The sequence below is a fragment of the Taudactylus pleione genome, unplaced genomic scaffold (assembly GCF_031769625.1).
Source record: "Taudactylus pleione unplaced genomic scaffold, aTauple2 ptg000372l, whole genome shotgun sequence".
NCBI classification, from domain to species: Eukaryota; Metazoa; Chordata; class Amphibia; order Anura; family Myobatrachidae; genus Taudactylus; species Taudactylus pleione.
Window position 1 is genome coordinate 3,212,656 of NW_028284773.1, and position 12,203 is coordinate 3,224,858.

General features: G+C 43.4%; 1 protein-coding gene and 1 long non-coding RNA gene across 4 annotated transcripts in view; one reads left to right on the plus strand and one right to left on the minus strand.

The window, feature by feature from the left end:
• Positions 1–10,474, minus strand: part of BCL6 (BCL6 transcription repressor) — a 152,185-nt gene extending 141,711 nt beyond the window's left edge. For all 3 annotated transcript variants that reach the window (XM_088444783.1, XM_088444785.1, XM_088444784.1), the window contains exon 1: positions 10,369–10,474. The gene's annotated coding sequence lies outside the window, so the exon portion shown is untranslated. The remainder of the gene's footprint in view (positions 1–10,368) is intronic.
• LOC148508249 (uncharacterized) overlaps positions 1–12,203 on the plus strand; it is a 259,369-nt gene that overhangs the window by 101,125 nt on the left and 146,041 nt on the right. Inside the window, exon 2 of the long non-coding RNA XR_015869601.1 lies at positions 5,191–5,242. This is a non-coding gene — a long non-coding RNA (uncharacterized LOC148508249). The remainder of the gene's footprint in view (positions 1–5,190; positions 5,243–12,203) is intronic.

A 12,203-nucleotide genomic window follows, 5' to 3' on the forward strand; every position in this document is an offset into this window, starting at 1 on the left:
GATGACGCTTCTCTTAGTACCCAATAAACAGTATTTATTTAAAACTAAACATGCAATAAATATAACTTACAGTAAAAACATAAAAGCACAAACATTTCAGTAGAATTTATGTGTTTCATACTGTAGATAATAATAATGCATGCTGCAGAAACTTTTAGGCATAGAAGCATTCATGCCTACCCTCCCGGTTTTCGCGGGATGCTTGCAATTTTTCGGTTAACCGCCCGCACCCCTGGAAGGGTAGGCACTTCTCCCACATTCTGCCCACTTCCTAGTGAAGTGGTCAGAATGGGGAAAATATCTGCGGCGATCCCGGGTCCCCAGTGTAGGGGGTGGGGCTTAATGATGCGATTCTTCATGAATCGCGTCATTTAGTCCCGCCTCCTATTTAAATTAGCGCCAATCACAGCAATTTAACGTGAAGGTGGTGGGGCTTAATGACGTGCTCCATTAGGCCCCACCCCCATTAACACAAACCTGCTTCTCTGTTCAAGGCTTCTCCCGGGGAGAAGAAAACCAATGTAGGCAAGTATGCATAGAAGATGTTAATATTGAACCAACCCAATGGCACAAATAGAAGTTAATTTTATTCCACATAGATACACTGCATATAAAATACAAAGTTCATTGGTAGGTAGTGCAGATAATTAGGGGTCACGGGGAACTCAGATTTTAGAGGGATCGCCTTCAGTGTATAAAGCGAGTCCATGTTAATCCTGGATATTTAACCGGTCAGTGCGGAATGGATTTGTCTGTAGTGATGACCAGTAAGATTTGTACAGTGAGCACTGATATGTCCAGATGGTATAGTGTATAAACAAAGTGGTCCTGTTGGGCGATATTAATTGTCTGTTATAGTAAAGATATGCAGCCGTAAACACTTCTTTGTCAACACGTTCATTCTATCCGAGAACTTTATAAAGACAGTCCCAGCATCCTATCTCTCTCATGATTAAGCTTTCAGGCTAAGGTCCGTGTATCAATAATTGTAGTACTGTCGCGATTATTATCAGTACAGCGTGTAGGGAATATTTAAATTTTTTATGAAAATATCCCGCTATTTACAAAGGGGAACTCGCAAGGACAGCGGTTGCGGTAACTGCTGTCCCTGCAAGTTATATCCCCAGCAAATTGAGGAAGTCTTTCACAGAAATGAAAGACTTTCCCGTGGGGAAGCTGACACAGCGCATGCGTACAGTGTCAGCTTTGGAGCCGGTCAGGGGCTGCGGGGGAGAGACCAAAAGATCTTTCTCCTGGCCCTGGAGCCCCCATAGACTCAAAGCAGTTTACACCATCTGAACTGCATTGGGCTAAACTCCGAAAAGCTTAGCTTTTTGGAGTTTAGTACATAGGGGTCAGAATCTGTCAGAATCGTAGTCCTCATTGATAATAATGGGGACTGCAATCTGCATCGCTAATTTCTGTGAAATCTCCTGCATTGTGCTTTTAGTACATAGGAGCAATACATAAAATTATGCAGAAACTGCTTGATACATAGGACCCTAAATAACCAGTATTTTAGCAGTAAACTAGAAAACTTGAAATGTAAAAAGTAAGTGTTTCTTAGGCATTGTATATCCACAGATTTTACAACATGGGATTTCAACCCGTGGCCCGCGGGTGCCGGAGCTGTTCCCCGTGGCCCGCCGATGGTTAGTGTAGTGCGGACCGCAGTCCGCACTACGCAGAAACAAACATCGCTGCCGGGTAGTACACTCCTACTACCCGGCAGTGGTGTGTTTGTTTTGGCAGCCAATGAGAGTCAGACAGACTCTTATCGGCTGCTGCGCCCACTGCAGGAGCCGGGCTGGAGCTCACTCAAGAGCTCCGCCTTCCAGCTCCCGCAGTGGGTGATGGGAGAGATGTCATGACGTCTCTCCCACAGTGCAGAGCAAGCCTGGAGGACCCCGAAAGGAGGAGTGGACAGCAGAAGGGGAAATATACCTTTCTACAGCGACAGGCACAGGTATTCAGGTAAGTGTTTTTTTTGTGTGTCTTTGTGCTATATATGTAAGGGGCACTGCATAGGGGTGGTGGCACTGCATAGGGGGGGTCTACTACTGGGGGCACTGCATAGAGGGGACTACTGGGGGTGCAATATAAGGGGCACTACTGGGGGAACTGCATAGGGGAGACTACTACTGAGGGCACTACATGGGGGGACTACTACTGGGGGCACTATATAAGGGGTACTGCATAGGGGAGACCACTACTGGGGGCACTGCATAGGGGGGACTACTACTGGGGGCACTGCATAGGGGGTGAACTGGGGGTGCAATATAAGGGGCACTACTGGGGGAACTGCAGAGGGGGGACTGCATAGGGGGCACTGCATGGAGGACTACTACTGGGGGCACTGTATAAGGGGCACTGCATAGGGGAGACTACTACTGGGGGCACTGCATAGGGGGACCACTACTGGGGGCACTGCATAGAGGGGACTACTATTGGGGGAATTATATAAAGGGCACTACTGGGGCCACTGCATAAGGCTACCACTGCTGGGGGCACTGTATAAGGGGCACTACAGAGGGGGGCAGTTATGGGACATAATTATTTGAGGATCGGGGCAACTATCTGAGATAATTAATGGAGGAGGGACAGTTATGGGGCATAATTATAATTGTGGGAGGAGGAGGGCCGTTCTGTGATCTAATTCAAATTGTAGGAGGGGGCACTTATGGGACATAATTGTGTGAGGAGGGGGCAGAGTCTATAAACCGCAGTATAGCTTAGTGGCCCTCCGGCTTCATTGAATTTTTTTATGTGGCCCACACTGTCTTAAAGGTTGAAGACCCCTGTTTTACAGCATGCAAATGACCCATAGGAAGCATTTATTAGAAGAGACATTTTTATTGGCAATATAGCCACGTCATCAGCTGCCTTTAAATTTAATGCAGGTTAAATTGCTCATTTTAAGCAATATCGCTATCCATGTTCATATTATATTTTTATTATTACAGTGCCATAATATTCTATAGTGCTGCAGTATAATGGTATATACGACAAAGAGTAAGCTGGCCACACACTAGACCAACTTACATCCAACCAGCCAACTTGTTGCTAATATATGGGAGTAAATGATGATCAGCAATTTGCTCCTAAATGCCAGAAAACAGATGAAAATGGTCGTTCAGACAAGTTTGTTAAATGTTTGATCTAAACTATTTGTTCAAACAACAGTTTTGGTCCATTTTCCAGTGTTTGGGAGCAAATTGCTGATTGTCATTTGCTTTCATACCTTACCAGATTTTGATTCCAAACAATCAACTAGTTGGCTGGTTGGACAGATAATCTTTAAATGTGTGGCCAGCTTAAGAGAGAGCCTTGTTGAGAGCTTACGCTGTTGAATATATATTTATTTTTTTGTAAAAGTTAAATCCAAAACTCACGATGAGGAACTTAAAATATTGTGAAACTATAACATGAAGCAAAACAGCGTTGTATATTGGTGCCACAAATCAAGTAATCATCAGTCCCTGGTTTAATTAGGACAGCAGTAAATTGTGTGACTACACCTTCCTACGCACAAAGCAAAACATGATTCAGCTGATTCACATAGTGATGTAAAAATCACACAGGTCTGTTCCAGAACTAAGTTTCTTTCCAAATCTTTACCTCATTCTGGGATCACATTAACAACATAAAGATCCAGGATAATTACTTTGTAATCAAGACATTGTGAGCTTTTACTTTTCATCGTGTAGAAAATGGGGGGAATCTGAATATTAGATAATAAAATATTTAATGTGTCCTACTTCAAGCAAAGCAATTGACTTTAACATAAGAAAAAGGCACTATATTGATTCTTCCAAAGAGCAGGTAAGGAAATGTGTGGTGAAGTCAAGAACATGATTAAACTGTCAGTAAATGGACTGAATATTTGTCCAGACCAAACACACTGCAGATACTGAGCTAAGACACATTGCCAAAGTCAGAACTTCCATACATAGTGGCATATGGATGTAATGACATCGCCTCCAGGTGCTTCTGCGAGAGAATGGAGCCTAGAACCTATTTCTGTAGTGACCACCCCTAGGATAAGAGGTTGAGTAAGATCACTGAGAAAGCCAGAGAACTGGTGAAACGCGTTGTGTCCCTTATCTAACCTCTGCCACTTTGTTACACTTCATGTTCCTGTATGGACTGATTTGCATGTCTTAAAACGCATCCCCATTGGAATCTACCACTACAAAGATAAGCACCATTTTTTGTTTTTACTTGTGTGAGGAATTTTTGTGAATAAATTTAATCGTTTAATAATACCACACTATGGAGGCAATTTATTTTGCTTAAATAAGGTAGCTGTGATACTGTCTGGTGGTGAACAGATTTCCAAGGATACCCTGACTGCTAAAGACTGCTATATACGCTTAACTGACAAGTGTATCTATGGTAAGTATATATATTGGAATATCTTGTTGAGATTAATTGGTACTTAATATATTACACTGTCAGGTGCTTGTCCTTCTCCCCCTCTCTCCTGAGTAAGATCATTGTTAACCAACATGGGGAGGAATGGGCGGCAAGCTCATTTTAAATGACAGAAGGCTTTTGGGCAGGAATCAGCCATGGAAAATTCATGCCTTTGAGTATTAGATACATAGTAAGTGCAACTATGTTAGAAAAATTAGGTATAAACTGTTGATAATATTTAGAAAGATGAATTAATCACTGGCCTTCCTTCTAGTCTGCATGGGTTGGCCAGTATTCTATGGTAGTATTACCCATCCTTAGCTCTTCAGGAGAAGAGTGCCAATTTCCAGCTTGGCATAGAGCCTATGGGGCTGATACAGAGCTGGTGGGTAATTATGCCCAAAATGCAGAAGCAATTTATATTCACTAAAAAACTATTGGTGCATGTAAATGCAAAGCTGTAATGTGTTTATAAGTCAGCAGTTGTGCCCTTCGTGACTTACAGACTCCATTTTGTCAGCAGCCTGTTACTCTACCAATATTTGTTTGGGCTATATAACTTAAAGTGCAAGTGAAAACACTTTTCGAGTATAATTGAGTATGAGTATAATTTAAATCCTCTATGTCACCTGAAATGACTTGTGTGTTTATACTAAAGGGATTTCCATTTTTACTGGAGTATTGGCAGATCAATTATTAACATAGAAAATATCAATTTGTACTTTAGAATATATTGTATATTTATGGTGGCTATATTCTTGGCTTTCCCTTCAGGTCTTAACCCGTTGTCCAATACCGTGAGGGAAAGGAGGTCCTAAAACGAGTTGTGAGTATATGAGAATGATGCTAATCTATTTTGCATCAGTTTGAGTTTTTGGACTTGTAGAAAGATGATATTATCATTCAGGCATTGCATAATAATAGAGGCAGGAAAGATACCAAGCATAGGGATTTATAGGCAGCATTCACTATTATTATAGCAAAAGTCTCTTGCCCTACAGTAACTCCTATAAGAAGATTTAGATATGATATACTTGCTATAAACATTAATTCCTTATTCCTTATTGTTTACATATCTGAATGTTCCTGTACATAGTTTATTGCTATACCTATTGCTTTTTCTTGTACGTTATAGTTTATATACACGTTACCTGGATTCACACCATGAATCAGCCAGGTGAATCCAGTTCATACTGTATTCTAGATAATAGTATATTATCTAAGTGTCACATTCTTTGCAGCTGTATCTTCTGTTGACATAAATTTCTCTAAACTACTCCTAGGGGTTAATTTACTGTACTAAAGTGCAGGTTTTTAGAAGCCCATAGCAACCAATCAGATTCTAGCTATTATCTTCTACAAGGTGTTAGATAAATGATAAGTAGAATCTGATTGGCTGCTATGGGCAACATCTCCACTTCTAAAAACTCACACTTCAGTGAACATACCCCTTAGTCTAAATATGGATACACTGGCATAGTGAGGTATTGGATGGTTTACAAACTGTAGGGAACCTATAGGATGCAGTAGTTCCTGAAATAGGGATTTATCACTGACAGACATACAGCAGATTGGCCTTACGTTTTCTCCTGCATCTTAATAACATTAGAAAATAAAAGTGATTACTATAATTTTTTTTTTTTTACATCAATATAACTAAAAAAAATTTTTATTAAGTAAGGGGTTTAGATGACTTAAAAATATATATATATTAATTACAAAAGCATGCAAGGTTTTTATTGAATCTACCAACCACTGCACCTTTGCATTACTAATAAATGTGGGGGGTTTTTTCATAAAAATTTGATGTCACATCCACTGTGCACAAATGTCAATGCCACATAATAGTATTACCTTATTGATGAAAATGCAACATATTAATTCACACTCCTCAAACTCAACAATTTCATACATTCTGTACATATTTTGGGATATAGTTCTCATTTCAGCATTCAAAATGTTGATAAGAACAAGAACACGGTTAGGGTGAACACGACATACCGACATGCTAATAATGCGATATAAAGCATTTTACTAGTGTCTGCTTTACATCTTCAAACATGGGGCCTCATTTATCTATAAGTTTTATCATATAGTATGCAACAAGTTTGAAAACTTGTTGCGTATGATAATGGTGCTCAAACCAATCAGCTCCCAACTGTTAATATTCAAAGATATGACAGTTAGAAGCTGGTTGGCTGGAGCACCATTTTCATAGGCAACGAGTTTTAAAACTCGTTGCCTATTATAAAACTTGTTCATAAATGAGCCCCATGATCCTTTACTATCATGTTTGAAGTTGTAAAGCCAATAATTTTCAAATTCTAAATCTCATTATTAGCATGTCAACATGCCGTGTTCATGACCTAATAGTGTCCCTGTCCTCATTGCTGACATTTTGAATATTGAAAACACAAATAGTACTGAACCCAATGTTTATGACCTGAGTAGAAAATATGTTTCTGGCAGTATAAAGCAAGAGTAGTGTAAAGTGGTCTATGTGCAAAACAGCCCAGGACTCCGGAGAGCTGCAGAAGTCTATATTTACTAGTTGCAGTTGTGCTAAACAATGGCTGCAGAGGCATTTCTTGAATAACAAGTGGATGGCAGCAATGCCATCTCCGCCATCAACATTAAAGCAACACAGCCAGTGTCGGACTGGGGCATAAAGGGTTTACAGGGGAATGCAATGGCAGGGGCCCGCTGAATGGGCGTGACCAGCCTTTTGTAAGTGTCGCCATAAATTGGAGGGGTGTGGTCATCCCCATTAAATAATATCAATAATCTGTGACACTTTTAATATAATACCAATAATCTGTGCCGCCTTTTATTGAGATGTAGTGTATCTCAATACCAACGTCCGAATCCCGACAAGGGACCTAAAATACCGACACCTATCTTAATCCCAATGCAGAAAGGATGGCAGACTGAACAAGGTAATTCCGGGGCGCCCATAACACTTTCTGCAGGGGGGGGGGGGGAGGGTTAGTAGGGACCGTAGTGGGGTTAGGTTTTTTGGGGGGAGGGATTAGCGATAGGCACCCTTGGGGGGAGGTTAGGGTTAGGCACTTCCCTGTGAGGGTTAGGTTTAGGGTGCGGTAAGGGTGGTTAGCGATAGGCACTCCTGGGGAGAGGTTAGGGTTAGATACTAGGGGGCGAGGTTAGGGTTCAGCACCACTAAGGGAGGGTTAATGTTAGGGGGGAGAGGGGTAGGGATAGAGTACTTACCTGCCCTGACATATATATTCTTTATATATTATATATACAGTATATGTACACATACATAATATTTTGACCTCATTGGTTCTGCATTTGCAACTACAGTAATTACCCTTTTGGGACAATCTTATCACATTTTACTCCTATTTCTACATAACCGAGTGGGACTCTCATTGGGATCCCAGAACGATTTTTTTTTCCCTTGCGCTGGGTTTCTCCCATCAGGGACAATTAGCACAGACTATTTGAACAGCAGATCTCACGTTTACTTTCTCACAGCTGGGATATTTGGAACACGCTCTTACCCACTGAGTTCACTGCAGACGCACACACAGGGGCAGTAGAAGTGAACCTATGTCCAAAATATGTCACTTCTAGCAAAAAAACTGATAAGTGGTGTTATGAAAAAGATTATCTAACGTCAGGTCTAGAAGTATATGGTTGGTTGTTTATGATCCGGACAAGTTGTGATTGATGTATATTGTTCATTGACTACTTATCAATTATTGAATTGTTTTAAGATATTTGAATTTATCCATCAAACATAATTGATAAAGCACTGTTGCACCCCATTCAGAAAAATGTACTTCATGAATGAAATAGGAATGGGTATGATATCCCAGCTGTCGGGATGCCGCTGGTCAGAATACCGACAGTGGCATCCCAACAGCCAGTACCCCGACACACATAGGAAGTAATGCTAAGTCTCCCCCTAACCCCTACCTTAACCTTCACTCCCCGGTGCCTAATTCTAACCTACCCCCCTAATGCCTAAGCCTAACCTCCCCCTCCCCACACTCTAAACCTAACAGCCCCTCCCCGATGCCTAAACCTAACCCCCCCCCATAATTACTTAATCTAACCTCCCGCTCCCTGCACCCTAATCCTAACCCTCCCTCCCCTGTGCCTAACCCTCCCCCTAGTGCCTAACTCTAACCCCACTACCTAATGCTAACCTTCCCCTAACACCCGATACTTACCTTTGGGATGCCGACTGGTGCAGGGATCCCGACCAGTCGGGATTTCGGCGCCGGTATTCAGACCGTCGGCATCTCACACGCCAGGATGTCGACTGCATCCCATGAGATAACTATACCAGTATTAGAATGCATTTGGGATTACACAATTAATCTTATTTATATCTGTATAATGACAGGATATTCAATAATAATATTTTTACCTTCCTTTTTGGACTTCTATTGGAATGGTAACTGTTTTACTCTTAAAAATATACCAACTTGTCTAATTACCACCCTGTCTGTGAAAGAGTAGTTCCCTATACGTCACAAAGGGTGAGACTTTTTGACAAGGAACTAGGAGTAAAGGCCCCTACACACTACACTATATCTTTAACGATTTGGCCGATTCCAACACATCGGAATGACAAATCGTTAAAATATGTGTAGTGTGTATGCAGTACATCGTGTAGTGCGCGCTCCCATGGGGTCGTCAGCCTCATCACCTGATCTTATGTGCAGCATGTAAGATCAGGCAATGCGGCTGACGATCCCATGCAGCGCTATGCAGGAGGGCCGACATATCGGGCGGTCGGGCACCAGATCGCCCAGTGTGTATGGACCGCCCGATATGTTGGCCTGTTTGCACTGGGATCGTCAGCGATATCGCTGGGTACACACATCGTTTAGTGTGTACCCAGCATAAGACCCAACAAAGTCTTTCTTTTTGCTTCTAATGGTGATATAGTGTACATAAACAATCCTATATATAGAATATATGTATATATGCAAACACAAATGCTTATACATAGTATACATATACATCGTATACATATACATATGGACATACATATACATAGCTTACACAAACTATACATACATATACATAGCATACATATACATAGTATGCACATACTGTACTTATACATAATATGCACATACAGTATATACATACAGACACCTACATATACATAATATACACACACACACATACATACAAATACATAATATACACATACAAACATATAATACACGTACATACATATACATAATATACACATATATATACATAATATGCACATACATACATATACATAATATACACATACATATACATAATATACACATACATACATATACCTCCCAAGTGTCCCGCTTCCAGCGGGACAGTCCCGTTTTTCTGGGACTGTCCTGCTGTCCCGCCCGCGGGCCGCAGTGTCCCGCGGTGGGGGGGAAGTTGGGGAGAGCACAATCGCTGCTCTGCCTAGCAGAGCAGCGAGTGTGCAGAAGGTAAACAGATGCTGTGCGCATCGCACGGCATCTGTTCACTAGCATAGGGAGAGCCTGGGGGGCTGCCCAGCATCTCTGACAATGCTGGGCACGCCCCCTACAGTGACAAAAATGGGGTGAAGCCGCGAGGCTCTGCCCCGTTTTCAGTTGACTCCGCCCCCTTTTAGAAAGCCATGCCTCTTTTTCGGACGCGCGCGCCTTCGGCGCGGGCCCTGTCCCTCCTTCCCGTTTTGAGAAGTTGGGAGGTATGTATACATAATACATACATACATAATATACACACACACATACATACATACATATAGTGTTTATTCTGTATACATACATATATTAATATAACCTCTACAAATAGGATGCTGGTAGGGAGGGAATTACAAGATAAGAGGGATTGGAATGGTGGTAAAAGGGACACATGTAAGGGTGTATGTATGTGTGTGTGTGTGGGGGGGGGGTTACACATTTACTTTGTTTTAATGGCCTTTGTTACCTGCAGCCATGTTCATGGCAGGTTACTGGAGACAGTTGCTGCAAGGAGTCATGAAGCAATCCATGCTGCACATACAGCAGCCTCCAGCCAGCCTCACTCACTGTAGTGTCTGAGTGCAGGGAAAAGGAAGTCACTCACTGCAGGAGTCCGTGGTTAGAGGAGAAGGGGGCGTGTCTAGTAGAGACAAGCATACCTCATTGGTGGCTGGTCCTGGGGGAGGGGCAGCAACTAGCAGCTGACCAGCGGGACTCTGCAGACAAGACTGTAACAAGTGTAAACAAACTACCAGTGAGCAGCACGGAAAGGCCCCTCAGGTGATTGGGACAACCCAGTGCAGGGGGGAAGCGATCAGCAGCCGGGTCAGTCAATGCAACAACATGCTATAATAAACCCTATCTTGCCGATGACCTGCGCTAGGCCCCGCCCTCTCGCAGTAGAGGGCGTGGTTATGTAACACTGCGGCCCATCGGGGATATCCTCAAATCCCCGGTGCCCCAGTCCGAGCCTGAACACAGCATACATCTACATCCCTATTTCAAACATTTCAAGAAACAATAAACAGGTGTCTGGGTGTAAGACAGTGTAACAGATGTTAGATGAAAGGGCAGTGTGCAATGAAAAACAAACAAACTGGACAATGGGAGATTAAGTAACATAGGGCCTAATTCAGAGATGTATGTAAATTAGATAATTACGTAAATCTCTGATGTTTGCACGTTGCATGTGCAGATCTGCTTCTGCAATGTCGCCAGCATCCGTTTTCTGGGCATGCCAAAACCAATGGCTGCATTCTTTGATGCAGCTTCACTGGCCCTGGCAGCATGATTTCACCAGACATCCTAAATAACCAGAGGGTTACTCAGATTTCAGATGTTCATGCAGTTAATCTGATGGTGCGTCTTCAGATGCAGCAGCAGATCACAGAAGTGTACAGTGGGCAGTGGCATAACTAGGGGGGAGTCGAGCAGGGCTCATGCCCTGGGTGCCATCAGACCGGCAGCGCCCTGGGGAGCACCGACGACCACTGTCCAGGACACGGGTGGTCAGTGTAGTGCGGACCGCACGGAGTGCAGTCCGCACTATACAGTAATAAACACAATTGCCGGCTAGTACAATCGTACTACCCGGTGGCAGTGTGTTTGTTTTGGCAGCCAGGCAATGAGAGTCAGATAGACTCTCACTGACTGCTGCGACCACTGCCGGAGCCGGGCTGGATCTCACTTATGAGCTCCATCTTCTGGCTCCCGCAGTGGGTGATGGGAGAGACGTCTCTCCCATAATGCAGAGCAGGCCAGCCTGGGAGGACAGAGGAGCGGACGACAGTGGTGGGCACAGTAGCGGGGATTCAGGTAAGTGTCTGGCACTGCTGGGGGGTGCTACTACTGGGGGCACCACTGGTGGCACTGCATTGGGGGGACCACTACTGGGGGCATTGTATAGAGGGGACCACTACTGGGGGCACTGCATAAGGGGGACTACTGCTGGGACACTGTATAAGGGGCACTGCATAAGAGGGACCACTACTGCGGGCACTATTGGGGGCACTGTATAAGGGGCACTACTGGGAGCACTGCATAGGGGGACCACTACTGGGGGCACTGCATATGGGGGACCACTACTGGGGGCACTGCATAGAGGGGACCACTACTGGGGGCACTGTATAAGTGGTACTACTGGGGGCACTGCATAAGGGTGCACTACTGGGGGCACTGTATAGGGGCACTACTACAGAGGGCACTGCATAAGGGGCACTATTACAGTGGTAATTGCAAGAGGGGCACTACTACTTGGGGAATTAAGGTGCATATGGAATGGATAGAATGTTCCCAGAATGA